We start from the raw sequence: 16,773 nt of genomic DNA, 5'->3' as shown, positions 1-16,773 counted from the left end.
TGCGGACTGGGAGCAAGCAAAAAATGCCCGCTACGCGTTTTTGCATTGTGCTACGTGCAATTCGCGTAGTAGTGCAAACTACGCACGCTCCACGAGCGTAGTGTAGTACTACGCCCAGGGTTAGAAAAAGGATTGTTAGTCCCCCATTAGTCTGGTGGTTAGCGAGAACCGGAGTTATACATCTGATTGTCTAGGTTGGGGGTATGGCTTGTGAGTATGTTTACGTAGGGTACTCGTCGGCCTATGGTGCCCATCCCTGCGTGTGCAGTGATAATGGCTATAGCAGACTGGTACATTACTGACAAGACTAAAGTAATTAGACTCTTAAAGAACATATCAAGTCCTGCTGTACTTGCATGATCATCACTGTTGCATAAATATATATTTCTTGTTAAGCTATATGATGTTATCTGCAGTTTGTGGTGAGACATCCGGCAAAGTTCCGGAGTCCTGTGAGTTTGAGGTCACATCAACTAACTCCACATCGCTTACTCGATCTTGCAAGCTTTCCTCTGACAATGAGTCGCTTAGGTGACTTCTGATTTCAGCTGCTGCTTGCAGTGCACTGCCCTGGTCCTGTATCATTTGTTCTAGGTTGGGTCCATGGCACAGCAGTGGTGATTGCCGCTTGCATCCTTTTCCCTTGCGCTGCCCTGATTTAGTACTTAGATGTGATCTCCCAGATTGTTCAAAGCCTTGGTTGGCGTCCCCATGGTTCATAGAATCCAGCCAGTCCTATGCGGCGATAGGAGTGTCGAAGAAATGTGCCTTGTCTTTCGCAACTACACGCAGGCGTGCAAGGAATAATAGTGAATATTTAATGTCCAGCTTACGGAGTTGCCATTTCACTTACAGAAAAGAATGTCACTGTATTTGTACCGTTGCTGTGTAGTCTGGAAAGAGCATTACAAGACTGTTTACTACCTGTATCTTTTGCAGCTTCCTTGTCTCTTGTAAAATTGTGTCTCTATCCTTCTAGTTTAGTACACGAAACAGCTGTGGTCTGGGGCCCGTTCCCGGTGGGGGGGGGGGTCGCGTCGGCACACTGTGTGTTCTTTTTTATGGCGAAGTGTTGCGTTGGTACACTGTCTGGTAACAATCCCTGTATCCAGTTTTTGACGTAGGTGGTAGCATCTCTGCCTTCTTCGCCTTCTGGGAGGCCTATGACATGCACATTGTTTTGCCTGAAACGGCCTTCTGAATCTTCTGCTCTATCCTCGAGTACTTTTACCTGGGCCGACTGCTCCTTTAGGCGTATTTCGGCTAAATGAGCCTTGGGAGATAGCTTGGCTATGGTCACTTCCAGAGTGTGGGTTCTGTCTGCTAGCTTCAGGTCATCTGCATGCAGGAGGTTTAAGTCAAGGGCCACTTTATCAATCTTTTTTTCAAGTGAGGTGCGCCCTTGCTCCATTGTGTTCCCCAACTTTTCTACTGCAGCCCAAACTGCATCCAATTTACTCAACATAGGGTCTGTGGATGGCTTCCCAGACGTTTTGTCTGGTTGGGATCGAGGCGGAAGCAGTTTGCCAGCAGGCCCTCCAACGCCGGAGGAAGTCGACCCATGTCCGACATGTTTACACCAGGGAGTGAATTGACGAGTTTGTGTGCCTCAAATTCACAAGCAGTACTAAAGCTTTGTGGGGTGTTCTCTTATGCAACTGGTCCAGTTGCTTCATGAGATTTGGTCAGTCGTGGATCACAATGACCGGATCAGCCTGTTAGAGCGACAGGGCCTGCACGATCCTCAATTTTCAGTCCCGAGTTTACTCCCGGTGTGTCACTATAGTTTGAGCATATATGAAAGCTTCTAGTGGTTCTTGGTTTCTTGGCACCTTATACGTTTTCACCCCTCTATGTACATGTCCAGAGGTGTCATTTATGTTAGCCACTATGCTTCCTGAGCGAGAGTGGTGCGTTGCTGCGACATGACCTCCCACGACAGTCCGCTGTGGATCCGGCGTGGTTCCCGCATGTGCCCTCCCAGCAGGCCTCGCCTACTCCTAACGCCGGCGGTCCTCTGTTCGTCTGCCTCGGCCCTTTTTACGATGTATGTTGTTCCGGGTGATTCCAGTCCTGTTTTGCACGGAGGCTGCTCCCCATCGCGCTGGTGCTGGGCAGTTCTCATCTGTCCTGGTTTGTTCCCTGTACCTTCTGTTTTTAGGTGAGGACCTCCTGGATGGACACCAGTTCAGATATCTGCTCGTCCCACAAGTCTGCTGGCTATGTTGCGAGTGGGGCCCCGGGCCCTCTTACCCTGCCCAGGCCTCATCCCCCCATGTCAATGAGCTCAGCTTTGTGTGTCTGGGTCTCCGCGCCTAGTGGGGTGACGTTGTTTCACTTGCAACGGTCTACCTCCACCATCCCCGCATGATCGCTCATCGTCTAATTTTCAGTTATCAAGCACTGCGGGCGTGCCTGGGGGGGTGCCGATAGTCCTTCTGTGGCTCCTCTGGGTCCGCCGAGTCTCGTGCAATCTTCGGGCTCAAGTGACCCGTCCAGCCCATGCTGGTGCTGGGTAGTCTTCGACCGCCTGGGTACGCTCATGACGCCTTCTCTTTTAAATGAGGAAGCCTCTCTGAATGGGCACCAGGTCAGGTGTTGGCTCCCTGTGTAGTGCTGCCCGCTGCACCCCGAGTGGAGTCCCCGACCTGCCTGATCCGCCTGGGCCTCGTCTCCCCACCACAGTAAGCCACGCCGCACAGGAATGTATCCTTAAGTTCCTCACTTAGCAGGGTATGCAATTATGCTGCCAGCAGCTCCCCTCCTTTGCTCCTGTTCGATCGCTTCTCACTTCTGCAATCGTGTTTGTCCGTCGTCAGGCGCTGTGGGGATGTTTGGGGGCTGGCCGACTCACCCACTGCGCGGTTGCTGATCTGGTCCTGCCGGGCCTTGTGTGCGTCCTCGTGCTCACGTAGTTCTTCCAAGCCACGCCTCCTGCCCTCGCAGCTCGCCCCAGGTTGATCTGGGTCTAATTCACCTGCTGCCTGCTGGGTTGGAGCTCTTTTTAATCTCTCTCCCAGATCGCTTGTACTCCCAGCTGCTATGGGGCTGCTTTTGTGCCTCCGGGTACGCTGTAATCAGGAGAGCTTTATGGATTACGGGGGATGAATGGCGGAGCTCCAACAGATCACGTCTGCTATCTTCACCCGCGTAGTCACTCCCTCAGGAGGGTACTGACTTCATGAAGGGGTAGACTGTATTCCTCACTTTAGGGAAGTAGAATTTATTCTGCTCATGGGTGTATGGGCAACCATTCCGTACCCCAGTTGCGAACAGCTGCTCATTTCAGGGACACTGAGCTGCTTTTCCTCACTCCATGGTGGTACTGATGCTATGTGCGCATGGGACGCTTTACCTCGTTCTGGTGGCGGGTTAGAGTGGTACTTTCATCCTGTAGGCAAAGTGTATATTTAAATTAGTAAATGCATTAAAAGGGCAGGAACTCCCTATTCCAGGTTAGGGAGCCCTCTTTTTCATGTGGACATAATTCTGGTATCCCTCACTCTTAGTGGGTATAGGAAGAGGGAAGATGGTGACCTCAACATACTTTTTTGCTTCCTTGTCCCTGAGCAATCCCGGGGTCCCTCTTGCATGGAAATAGTAAAGAGGTCGCAGGATGCAGGCACCAGATCTCAAAGTGAGTTCAGAATAGGAGTTTTAGTAGTCACTGGGACCTGGAATTTTGTCCTAGGTTCCCATAAATCTGGGCAATTCTGCTTTCACTTAGTGTTCTCTGGTGTGCTGGAAGGATTGATTCCATCTGCTCTTGCTGCTGATATTGCCACGCGTTTCTGTGGTGTGCAACCATCATTTTTGGTCAGTTGATATCTGTCTGTTGGGTATAGAACGTATCCTCTTGATGAAGTTCTAGCAGATGCTTAGCCTCTAGATGTCTTTGATACCAAGAAATATCCAGTCTTACTTATGTCTGACTATTTTTTAGGTCTCCGGCCGAGACCCCTGCTCACCAGGCTCGGGCTGCAGCTCCTAATGCCGTAGAGATTGTGAGCGCGGAAGAGGAGGTTACCGGCCACCTCTCCACTCGACGAAATAAATGCCGCGTTTCACCAACCCTGCCAGGAGCACCTGGAACAAGGCCCTCACCAAGACCGGACAGGTAATGTGTGTGTCCGTCTCTGGCTGTGTGTGTGTGACATGGTTGTGTGTGTATCCTTGACTATTGCTGTGCTCATATCCCTTTGTGTGGTTGGACCGGATGCATTTGTGTTCTAGGAAAAGCAAATGGTTGGTGGAGGTCCATGGAGAGTTGCTGTGTGCATGTGGCTTGACAGGTACAATTGGCTGTGTATATCCTCTATGCACACTGAGTTGTGTACTGCCTGTGTGTACGTTCGTGGAGAGTGGCAGCGCATGTCCTTGAAGAACACCAGGATTGACTTTCGCGATCAAGGAGTGTATGACATATAATTGAATGTTCAAAGTGATTTGTTTATTTTCTTGGAAGGGATTCCCAAAAATCAGGCCATCTGGTCCTCAAGGTTCTGCAAAAGGCAGCCATACCCCATCTCTTAAGCTTCCATCCCCCATATATAAGTAGACCTTGTCCTCAATTCTGACACTTCACTCAGCAGCTTTGACAGCTATGATGTAAACAAGAGAAGCCTGCACGTGCTCTTTGAAGGAGAAGCGTAAATGCTCAGTCAGAAATGAGGCCAAACCCTGGTTATCCATTGCCAACTGCGTATAAACGTTTGCTGGCCATGGTTTGTCAGCAACATACAGATAGGAAAACACCTAAATGTTTAAAACACCTTATACGCCTCTTTACTAGATTGACATTTTTTAATTTTCTGAGCGTTATGGCTATCTCTCAAAGAGGATCAGCCTCCTGATGCCATCTTGGTTACATCATGTTTCCACTGTCGAGGATCACTGGAACCCCACTTGCCACCCCACACCATCTTCAAAACCAGCTGCATCACCTGGAAAGACATGATGACCAGCACTCCCATCTGTCTGGCAACCTCTGGTGTTTGGCCCTCCCACAGCCAGGACACCATCAGAGTGGAGATGAAGAAGTGCAAACAAAACAAGGCAACATGCCCTTTCAGTCACTATACTGGGATTCTGGAATGAAATCTGCGTATACATCTGGAGCACTCCAACACTGATACAATTTAGGAAAGCACTGAGTATACACCTTTTTAAAGAATACTACGTCTCAGTGCAGTACCTGTCCACTCTCGCTCATAGGACTAGCTACAATCACACGTTAACTGTCTTTGCCTTAGACCCTGTACAGGATTCTGCTGCCTTTACTCTAGGTCTGCACTATATAAATACCACATGCATACATACATACAAGCTGCATTTTGAGACCCAGGCCCCCATTCCTAGTTGCTCAGAGTTATTGGGATTAAAACTGCCCAGGAAAAAAACGTTTACCATTAATTTTGTCTTGCATCCTAATTCCAAGTTCTCACGATTGGAAAGAAGTAGAGGTTAGGGATCCATTTTACAGCATGGTAAAACCATACTTTCCCCTGCATTCTGATATGTGTTCCCCAAGGAAATACCTCTAGGTTGTACCTCGGGGAATTTGTGTGTGGGTAAAATTGCTGCTCCTTGTACAAATTTTGTGAAAATTAAAATTTGGGTTCAGGTGCAAACACAATTTATTCCTGATTCTAAATTTATTTAGTAACTTGGAGGGAGGGGGGCTAGCTTGATGCACTTCAGTTTTGTGGGGGGCTCTTCTGCAACTAGTGCTATCTTCTTCTTTTTGTCCTAATCTTGAGTGTTTTTTTTTTTACTTTGTCCTCAACTGTTGTGTGTTTATTATTTTCCTCTTCATTTATTTTATTAGGCTATGATTTATCTGGATTTCACTCACATTATTCATTTTCTTTAGTCAGTCTGTCACCTTGTGCCCGTAGTAGCCCTGGTCCTAAACAGATGTTTGCAGATTCCAACTGGGGTTGAGTTTATTTGCTGCCTTCTTTCATGTCATAGAACATTGCAGTGCGAGATCTCTGAGAAGTTAAAAGCAAAGTTAATCAGGTTTAGCAATGTCAAGGTTTTGGCTAGTAAGTCTCAGAAAGCCTAAGGAGGGCTCCCACTGAGAAATCTGAAAGGGTCGTCCTCTGAAGCTTCTGTCGCCGACAGTCCATGGAATTTTCTTAAATTAGCAATTCAAAGTAAAAGGAAAAAATAAGGAATCCATTTCTCATTTGTAGAAGTCTTGACCCTCCTTTGACCATCTAAGAATGGTGCCTAATCATAGCTCCACTAGGAGAGTTTGTTGGTTTCTTCAAAGTTAAAATATCTGCTGGTACTACTGTAAAACTAGACATTATAAAAGGGTCCCTCCTTATCAAGGAAGCTCACTTTGAAAGCGCTAAATTTCTACCACCGGACCTCTTGAGATGCGACTTATCTTCAGAGGCTTGGTAAGCATCTTCAGCATCAAGAGTTACTTTTGACAATGCATGGTGTTACCAAATATCACTGCTACCACATTATGCCCAGGTATGATTGGAGTCCATTATGTTTACTAGTAGGTGTTTGAGTGCAAGCATCCTTCTCATGCTCTGCAGCTACTTGTGGTGGACTAAGATCTGTAGAAATGCTCAAAACATGAGGTGTTACCTCGTTTTGGTGAGTGACTTATAAATAACAACAGAACGCAAGGAAGACCCTCTCTTAAACGTGAGGTGATTCAGGACTTTTTTCCTTCTGTGATGAGGAAGATTCTTTCCCAACAGGGCTCCAAGTTGCCCAAAACACATTTCTTTACAGCAAGCAAAGAAAACCAATATATACATTTTTTTAATCTGCATTACTCCAAACTCCGCTTCTGTTGTTTTTATTGTCGAGCATACATCTTTATGCTTAAGTCCTCCTTTGCCTCGTTTCACGCCTGCCAGCCCTAACAAAATTCTTACTCCAAAGTCAGTGACTGCTTTGAAGGAATTGCATAAATCCGCCAGTCTGACCATGCTCATGTCATGGCCCTTTGATAGAGAACTTGAGATGGATTATTGTGGATAAAAGCCTGATCTTCTCAATTATTATCACAGAGGGCATGAAATAGTCAACACATTATATGGGTATGACAGTGGTTCATGGGAATACAACCTCATTGAAGGCCCAAGAGTGTTTTGAAGGGGAAATACGTATGAAAACACTTCTCTGAGCGAGTGTTGAAATGAAGAACCTAGCTGAATGGAAGAAAAGACAGTTGTGCCTCCTGCCAGAGGTTCTTGGCTCTGGGTGTCATGGAAGTGCTGTTCATGGTGCTTTTTAGTGGCTTTTGGCCCAGCCATAGGAGGTAGAAAAATCCCAAAAGAATGCTGAGAAGGACATGGGAATCTTGCAGCAGTCAGAGGAACAAATCCAGTGAATGCTGTCTGCATTTGGAGGGTGCTGCCCCATTTGAAGGACCCTCTTTAAGGCGCAACCTACCAGACAGTGCAGCTGTCTAGTTTGCTAAAGACATCTTGGGGACATTCAGAAAGATGACCTTGAAATGGATCCTGCCCGTTCCTTACCATTGGCTTTGTAATTTGTAACTCATGTTTTCTGGCTGTCTATTTGATGGCTTTATTTGCTTTAGGAGCTGTTCAGCTTGAGTTCATCCCTCCCGTTGCCCAAACCTTGTTTACTGTATTTTCCGCACAAACTCACTTTCTGTAAACAAGACTGTAAATCTTGTTCTTATCTTGACACATTTGCTGTGCATTCAAAGACAAAGGTTGAATGTCAAGCTCTCTCTTCTGAGGGAGCTTGCTGTTTACTTTTCTTTCTCTGACTTCAAAGTGAGAGAATGAATGTGACAATCCTGCTGAATATCCATGTAAGGTGAGGGGGTGTATGATGTTTTTTTTCATTGCACACAACAACAAAAAAAGTAACTGTGCTGATGTTTCAGAATATATCAGGATTAGTACAAATGAAGCACTTTTTTGTAATTCTGAAGTGTAGTGGAAACAAGTATTTGATGACTATCAGTACACTAGCTGATTTCATTTGCACACATTATCGTTTGAATGTAGTCAAACCATATTTCAATACAATTGTAATGGTCATTTCAATTTAAATTGTGTTGTCTGTAATGGGGGTGTGCTACCACACCATGCATACTCTACATTACGCCACTGCACTGCACTCTTTACCCTTCCACTCTTACACACCACTCCATTCTGACACTCCACTCTACGACATGCTACCCCACTCTACGCCCCTCCACACCACTTATCCCACTCAACTCTACCCCACTCGAATCTATCCCACTCCACCCAGTCCAATCCACTTCACCCCAATCTCATCTACTCTACTGCAATCTACCTTGCGCATCTACCCAACTCACCCCCACTCCAATCCACCCCACTCCACCCTGTGCCAATCTACCACACTCCACGCTACCCCAATCTACCCCATTCCGCTCTGCTGCAATATACCCCCCCCCCCCTCAAATCTACCCCACCCTACACTAAGTTTTAGCCATGCTAAACAGCAGCCTCGCTGGTGTACCTAATGACTAAAACAAATTGCAAAAGACAATAGCTCTCGCATAGAGGTGACCTATTGGCTTCGCCAATGCTTGTTTTTCTTCAGGTTTTAAGAACAAAAAGGTAGAGGCTTTGTATATTCTTACACACTTGTCGAAAGGCAATCTGAACTGTTTCAGAAAAAACAAATCTTTAGTGTCTGACTCTTTGGGTCACTGTAACACTTTTACCCTTGTCAAATGTAGTCTTACTAGTTTTCGGTGCTCAGGACAAATGGTATCTTAATACACGTCAGACGATTGTGTTCCGGATACTGTTCATCTTGGCCTCAGCAAACATATTTTTTGTCTTGGTTCTCACCAGACATATTTTTTGTCTTGGTTCTCACCAGACATGGCTGCAGGCTTTTGCCAAGGGATCACCTTGCCCTTCCAGGAGCCGGAGGTGTGCACAGGCCTTGCCAAGTGAAAGCGAGAGCGTTCACAGTTCACTGAGCACCCGTCCGCGTCTGCCCTTCTTCCTGGTTCCCCAAAAAAATATCTCTGTTCTTTGGTGAATCTTAAGCTTTAAGGGCCCTAAATCAATGATGACGACAGCAAAAAAAATCCCAAGGGTTTCTCGCGTTTTGAATAAATATAAAAAATAAAAAAAGTCATAAATCCTTGAAGATTAGCATTGTCACATTGTTTTTGCACTTCTGAATTGATGGTATTTAAAAGTATAAAAACCTTGTATATTCACCAAAAAGGTAGTCCTTTTCCAGGTCTTTATATATTCATTCCCACAAGATTCGACAGAATTATTTCCCTTTCTGGCCAAATCGTTGTCACTTGTTTTCATCAATCTGGCAAGGTTTATTTTAAAACCAGTTTCCAAATTACCAAATGATGTTTTAATATTTAGATACCGAATTCCTGACGGGACAAAAGCGTAAATCAAGCTCATACACGTGCAAGTGTGTGAACGTTCTTCTGGTTGGTGTTGGTTTGTGGTAAACCTCTGCTTCCTTTCCCCTTTTAAGTACTTCCTCTTCTGAGGGCTTTTTAGGTTGTGTGCCAGTGCTGAGGTCTGGGTTCCAGTTTATATATTTCCTTTAGTAGGGATTCGTTTTAGAATTCTTATTTTGCAGTTTTAATAGGAGACGTGTTTCTTTATCTAGTCCTAAACCTTTAGAAAACCCTTAGTGTTTTTTGTCTTCTAGCTGTGTTTTCAAGTATACGCCTTCCTCTTTGTTTTTTTTCCTCTCTCTCTCTCTGACTGAATTAAATCCTTCCTAGATCTAATCCGCCCCACACCTTAACACATGGCATACATAATAAGTACCTGTTTTTGGCCTTTTGTGCAAAAATACACTAAAACCCTGGCTAATTAATATTTTGCAGCCTAGATCATCGAAGTGCTACCATTTAAGCAATGTGCCACACCCACAACCAGACACGCAATCCTGGCCTTCTCCAGACCGCCCAGCTAGGAGAGCGGTTCAAAGAAGAATGTCTAACACTGGAATCAAATAATTATGGGGAGCTCAATAGAATAACTAGCATGCAGAGTTCCAAAGTGTAGACAGACTCAAAGAACCAGGCAACTTTGATCTGTATTGAAGCGCAAGTCCTAGAATCGATCCTGAGCCGGCATAGCGGGCCCAATGTGTCTTTGGAATAAATTGACCTGCGAGATCAACACAAAATCTCGTTTATCGTAGGTCGTCCACGTTATCATACATCCGCCACAGTGCTCAAAGCCACTGGGGGGAAAAAATACACAATAGGTAGCCTGAGATTGCAAAAGGAATAGTGGTAAAATAGTGCCTTTACCTCAGCAAACAGACACATACACTGCAAGGCTACCCTATAAACCTTAAAGGAAACGGTGTAATTGAATTAGTAAATGACAGTGGTTCCCAAGGAATCACTCAAAAATACAAGAATGTAGGAGATGACCATAGCAATTAAAGTAAACCTACAAAAATAAAGTAATTCTTTAAAGTCGAAAACCTACTAACATGTTGTTCTATCCAAGTTAGTTTTGTGGATTAATTCATTAATTAATGCAAACGACTGCACAACATTGTGGATCCTTTGACCCTCTTATCTTCAACTAGGGACCGGATGGTCCTGGAAGTGGAGCAACACAAATATTCACTGATTTGGATAATGACTTCTGAGTTCATGTTGGGACCATTTTTACAATTTTAATTTTGCCATAGAAAGACCCATGGATTTGGCCCCTGAGGGGTCAAAATGTTTACATTTTCCTAAACTAAGGCTGACTACAGAATTTGTTTTGGACCGCGGTCTTTTGATTTGCCAAGTAACTCACATTCTTATAAGCGGGTCTAGTTAGATTGTAGAGCACTTGGTACAATGCATTTTTTTTACTTCCTTTATGCATCTATATACCTTCCATGTACTTGGATCTATATGTTTATTACTTTTATCCTAAAAAAGGATATCCAAAGCACTACCCTATTTCTCATCCTTTAATCTACATATACCGACCTCCTTTATGCATCTATATACTTTCCATGTACTTATGGATCTATATATTTATCACGTTCTTCCAATTCAGCATATCCAATGCCTATCCTATTTCTCACCCTATACGTCTCTCAATATATCTTCTACCCCAACTTTCTGCCTCATCTCAAACTTCTTTCTACTACTCTTTCCAATGCACTACTCTATTTCTCACCCTATACCTCTATCAATATATCCTCTACATCCACGGTCTCATTTATCCCAAACCCCATACCACTACTATGATCCCTAAAATAACCCTTTCTAGACTTTCCCATACTCTACCTCTCCTTGCATCATCTGACACCTCTTTTACTATACCGATTCCCCCAAAACAAGCCTTTCTAAACTCTTCCCTCTCACCGTTCCACTCCACATCCCATTTTTACTCATCCCAAAGCCCCTTCCTACTGCTGTGACCTCCCCCCCCCCCCCCAAAAAAAAAGTCTAAATCCTTCACTCTTCTATCCCTCCACTATCCTTTTCAATCAAAATAGCAGACTAATATGTTCACTTCTCAAATGTCATATTTCACTATACTAATTCACCACTAATCCTTTATGGGTTTCAGAGTAGGGTGCTGCTCGCCAAAAAAAGTGCTTCAAAACCCCATCAGGGGTAGCAAGCGCTATATAAATGCAAACCTATTTTCCCTGTTCTATCCTGCCGCTATCCTTCTCTATCCAAATAACTGAATAACATATTCACCACTCAAATTACTGTCATACTTCACTATACTAATTTTCAACACTAATCCTTTATGGGTTCCGGAGTAGCGTGCTACTCGACAAAAAAATGCTTCAACACCCCATCCGGGTTAACAAGCGCTATATAAATGCAAACCTTTTTCCCCTCTTCTATACCTCCGCTATCCATCTCACTCTAAATAACTGACTAATATCCACTACTCACATTACATTCATATTTCACTATACTCATTCACCACTGATCATTTATGGGTTTCTGGAGTAGCATGCTACTCGTCATAAAAAAGCCCTTCAACACCCCATCAAGGGTAACAAGCGCTATATAAATACAAACCTTTTTTCCCTCTTCTATCCTTCTGCTATCCCTCTGAGTCCTAATAATTGACTAACCTATCCACCACTTAAATCACTTTCAAATTTCACTATACTAATTAAACACTAATCCTTTATGGGTTCCGGAGTAGCGTGCTACTCGCTGTAAAAGCGCTTAGACGCCTCGTCTCGGGTAGTAAGCGCTATATCAATGCAATTACAATACTATACAATACAATACATTATTACTTCACGCTCACCAGTATCACCATGCACTGAGCAATCTGCAATATTTTACTGTGTCAAACATCTAAATCTTATACTTGGATATAAAAACATGTGTTACTGTGTTTTTAATGCTTTTGAAGACATGACTTAATTTTGATATGTGTGCCTTATTTGCTGAGGTCATGGAGAACATTCATATATTCGTCAGTGAAACCTTGGGAACCATGTGCAGTCGGTGTGTAGGAAACAAGAAATGGCACATAGATACCAACTCAACCCTCCATAAACTGACCCACAAAGGAATACAACTAATAAAACAACTCATGCAAACCCTAATCTCTATCAAAAATAAAAACGGAGCCCATACATCTTTCTCGGGCATGTAGCACAACAACACTACGTCTTAGAAAATAAAATCTCACAATGCATTGCAAAAAAATATAACAGTTCTTTTTGATGCAGCAAACATTGAGACAAATGGGCAGTCCAAATGGCTGCTAACACTCCTAGCCAGTATTTCAAATCCTAAAAGAGAGGACACTCACTCCGGTCGCCCTCCTCAGAATGGTGTGCACACATACAGATGGTCTCCTTCAACATTATAAAATCATGAGAAATGACTTGACTAGCGTCAGGAGCCCAGATCAGCAGTTCGGCCTTTCTCGATGAAGTGACTTTTTGCCTATCATCTCACTAGTATTTGACTAGGACACTACGTAGGAAATGATTAAAGTCCTGATTGGACACCGACCCACAGACCATCTGGTTGAATTGTGTCCATCGGAAGCAGAGTGGGAATGCCCAGACATCGTGGCACCTATCATGTACCCCAAATTGCCTGGGACAGTAGTAGCTCCAAGCTGACCATACTCCTGCAGTCTCTGATCACTCTGCTATTTAAAAAAAATATATATATATATATATATATATATATATATATATATTCTATATCTCGGACAAACCCACCAACCACAGACCAAAATCTAATTTAACTTTGTTTGGAAAATCCTATGGCAAAATGTCCTCTAGTCAGCTAGGCCACAACCAGTTCCTAAGGCCGTGCAGTCAGACTTGAGGCCAAGGACAGAACCGTCACTCTACTCCTCGATTTAAGAGCGTTTTATCTTCTATAGCTGATGAATGAAGAACATTCCTTTTGGTCCTTGACCTTTCGGTAGTATTTGATTTGAATATTCATGAATCTTTGTGCACTCTGTTGAAAAAGATGGCTAGAATAATGGAGGCAGCGCATAGGTGTTTCTCTAAACTCTTGCCCAACAGATGCCCGCAAGTGACCTTCAGCTCTTCAACAACATTCTGCATGCTGAAAGCATGCTCTCTTTAATAAATACACCATGTCCATTTAAACAAAGTCAGCCTTGAGTATGGGCGATCTGGGCCCAGGCCCGGGGCGCCGATATTCTGAGGGGCGCAACACCTGACTTCATGTCATGCAAACAGCAGCTCGTCCATCCCACTCGGTCTCAATCGGGCCCCGTGAAAGACTTGGTAATCATCCCTAATGTACCTCAGCGTAAATGTTAGCACCCCATCCACCCACTGCCCTCCTCCCATCTTCCCCACGCCGCACTGACCCCCACAACAAACCCCATATTTTCTCTCCGCTCAGGGCACTGTCCCAGTCAATACGATTTTGGGGCGGCCCTGGCTATAAACCTCAAAACATGAGATTCATACATGCCCCAATAACAGCACCCAGCAATGTTTTCCATTTGCAGGAAACGCCGCATTAGATGAAAACACTTTGCGCCATGTACGTCAAAATGAATGGGCATGGTCTGGTTCTTGCTCAGTGAAAAAATAGAACTTGTTTCTCATATGATCAAACACATCACATAATTCTCGAGACTGTGTGAATCGTCCTTGAGAGCATTCCTGTCCTCCAAAGAGAAAGCTAAACATTTGGAGCTCGATTTGTCTAGGAGCTAAATTTGGAGACACGAAAGAGCTTGGTAACGCATACTTCTGTTATGAGACTCTGGGAGAAAGTGGCAGTGATGAAACCAATGTGAGCAATTATAGGAGCAAAAGGGGACGTGAGTGCCTCACTCTACTTCATCCTGCCAAAAAGAATGAAATCCAGACTCCGGAAGACTCCCAGGACAGCATTTGGAACAGTCACAGGATGTGCTATGTTTGTACATGTCACTCCCTATCTCTTCCTTCCAGCGATTTCTCGAAATTGCGCTGGCAGAATATAGAAACCGATTCAAAGCCACAAAATCATTATCTGGGGCTGTTATATCCCCAAATGCAGAAATTAAAAACTTGACCCCCGCTCGCCAGCTGAGATCGGAGTAATAGTAGGGCACTCCTACCTCAGGAGGATGCATTGGGTGGAAGGATATTTTGAGTAGAACCCCAAGAATGTGTTGCACACCAGTGCTGACCCACCACACAGACCTCTACTTTCTGCACTGTTTGAAATCTCTTACATCTCAACTCTTCCTCCATCCAAAAGAATTACTAGTAATCCTAAATTATCACTTGATTACTTTGGGATCTGCGCGATGCATGCATACAAATGCACATCTTTATGGTACCTCTTATAGCAAGAAGAGGCAATGGTAATGTTATTCTACGTAGGTGGTCCGTATTTCAGCATTTACAGATGTCTGAATTATTTCTTTTTAGGTCTGTTTTGACAGCACAACGGTCTACTGTTAACAGTATACATTGAATAGGCCTCTGGTCTACCCGTTTCAACCACTGGCGTTCTTTCATCAGCCCCTTTAGCCATTTGCTTCAGACTTTGTCAATCATGTTTGCCTGAGCCCAGTGGCGTATACTATCTAACACCTAATGTTATTGGCTGTTTGGGTGTATCATTCCACCACTACTTTTTTTAGCTTTTTATTATTATATTTGGTACATGACTCATAACTGTATCCTTATCAATCAACGAAATCTTAGATACTACATATTTTTGTATAGTACGCCATTAGAACAATAATTGAACATTTCCATTACATGTGCATAGTTATCAATTTCGTTATTTGCCACTTTTAACTCATTAACTGTCTTCCACTGAAGTCCACTGTGGGTATCGTGCATATACCACCCCTGAAAGTGTTCCATGTTCCCCATAATCGTTCCATTCCACCTCTACTTGAGTGCTATATATTGAACAGCACAAGGGACTATGTTACCTAGTATCCCTCTCTGTCCTCACCTTCTGGTTCCCTCCTATGGGTCTCGCTTTATTGTGCTAGCGCTCCCTAGGTTAGCACATTAAACCCAGACCTATTGGCTTGCCAGTGTTTATTTAAAAATTGTAAATACCCGTTTTCCTTGCTCTTATAAACAGAAATGCTGAAATGAATAAACATCCCGGCCTTCTGGACTTGTATTGAATGGCCAGGATGAGATTGGCTAGGGAACTCCTAATGTTTGAGGTCTGGCAAAATACCTTCAGTACCAAACGGTGGCCTCATTGAGTCATGAATGTGGTTCTGTGTTATTCTCCAGAGTTCCAACATTTTTAGGTCTGATGTTAGAAAAGACCTTTTAATTTTAGCAAAACTACATGCATAGCATACTTGCTTATAGGGAGTTTCAGCCAGCACTCGTCATCCATTGGTCTGTTGTGTTATTTGCTTTCTTGTTTTGCTCGCTGCAGCATGGGGCAGTGGGTCAGCCCATTTCAGTTACTGACTAACTTCACTGTGAGTGACAGCTTTCTGCTGTTTAACATGGAGCACATCTGTGGACAGAGTAGGTAATTCCTTCCATGCAGGTTCTACTATTGCAATGTGCATTTTTTGAGACACAAAAATATTTTTCTAGCCTTTTTTTTTTTTTTTTTTTTTTTAATATATATATATTGTCAAGGGCCCACCAGCTCCCCCAATAATAACGTTTTACAAAAACCATTACAAAACAAGCATTGACAAGGCCTAAAGGTTTCTAGCCTATGCCATTTGGCTTTGCCAGTGCTTTTTTCCTCTGTGCGTAACTTGTTTCTTCTGTCAGGAGTAGCCTTTCAGTGCCAGGAACTACCGTGTGTGCTTTTGAGACCAAAAAACATCTTCCCTTGTATCCAAATTGCTTCCCTAACAATAAAGTTTTTAAAAAAACACAACAAAATAAACAAGCACTGCCTGTCCTGTTGGCTCTGCCAGTGCTTTTTAGGTCTGGCGTTCGCTATGACCTTTTGATTTTACTATAATTTTATGTATAATATACTTACTTATAGGGGTTTTTAGCCACCCTTCTTCCTCCATTGGTCTGTTGTTTCATTTTACATTTTGATTCCGTCGACTAGAACACACAGCTTGAAGCTGTGGGTCGACTTGTTTCAGTCTTTGGCCAACTTTACTGTGAATGACGGCATTCTGTCCTTTCGCAAGAAGCACATCTGCACAAGTACGTCCCTACAGTGCCGGGGACCACCATGGCAGTATGTGCGTATTTTTGATTTTACCTAATTTTTTGGAAAGAATTGATAGGGACTGGCGTCTCCAAAATTAAAGTTTTGCAAAACCATGACAAAACAAATGATAATTGTCATCCTCCGTT

General features: G+C 43.8%; 1 protein-coding gene across 1 annotated transcript in view; it reads left to right on the top strand.

The window, feature by feature from the left end:
• The window catches only part of ADCY6 (adenylate cyclase 6), a 400,482-nt gene that overhangs the window by 32,508 nt on the left and 351,201 nt on the right, over positions 1-16,773 (top strand). Inside the window, exon 2 of the mRNA XM_085600393.1 lies at positions 3,944-4,117. The gene's annotated coding sequence lies outside the window, so the exon portion shown is untranslated. The remainder of the gene's footprint in view (positions 1-3,943; positions 4,118-16,773) is intronic.

This window comes from Triturus cristatus, chromosome 4_2 (assembly GCF_964204655.1).
Source record: "Triturus cristatus chromosome 4_2, aTriCri1.1, whole genome shotgun sequence".
In the NCBI taxonomy this organism is placed as follows: domain Eukaryota; kingdom Metazoa; phylum Chordata; class Amphibia; order Caudata; family Salamandridae; genus Triturus; species Triturus cristatus.
The sequence above is the reverse complement of the archived record's forward strand: the minus strand, read 5'-3'. Positions and strand labels throughout refer to the sequence as shown.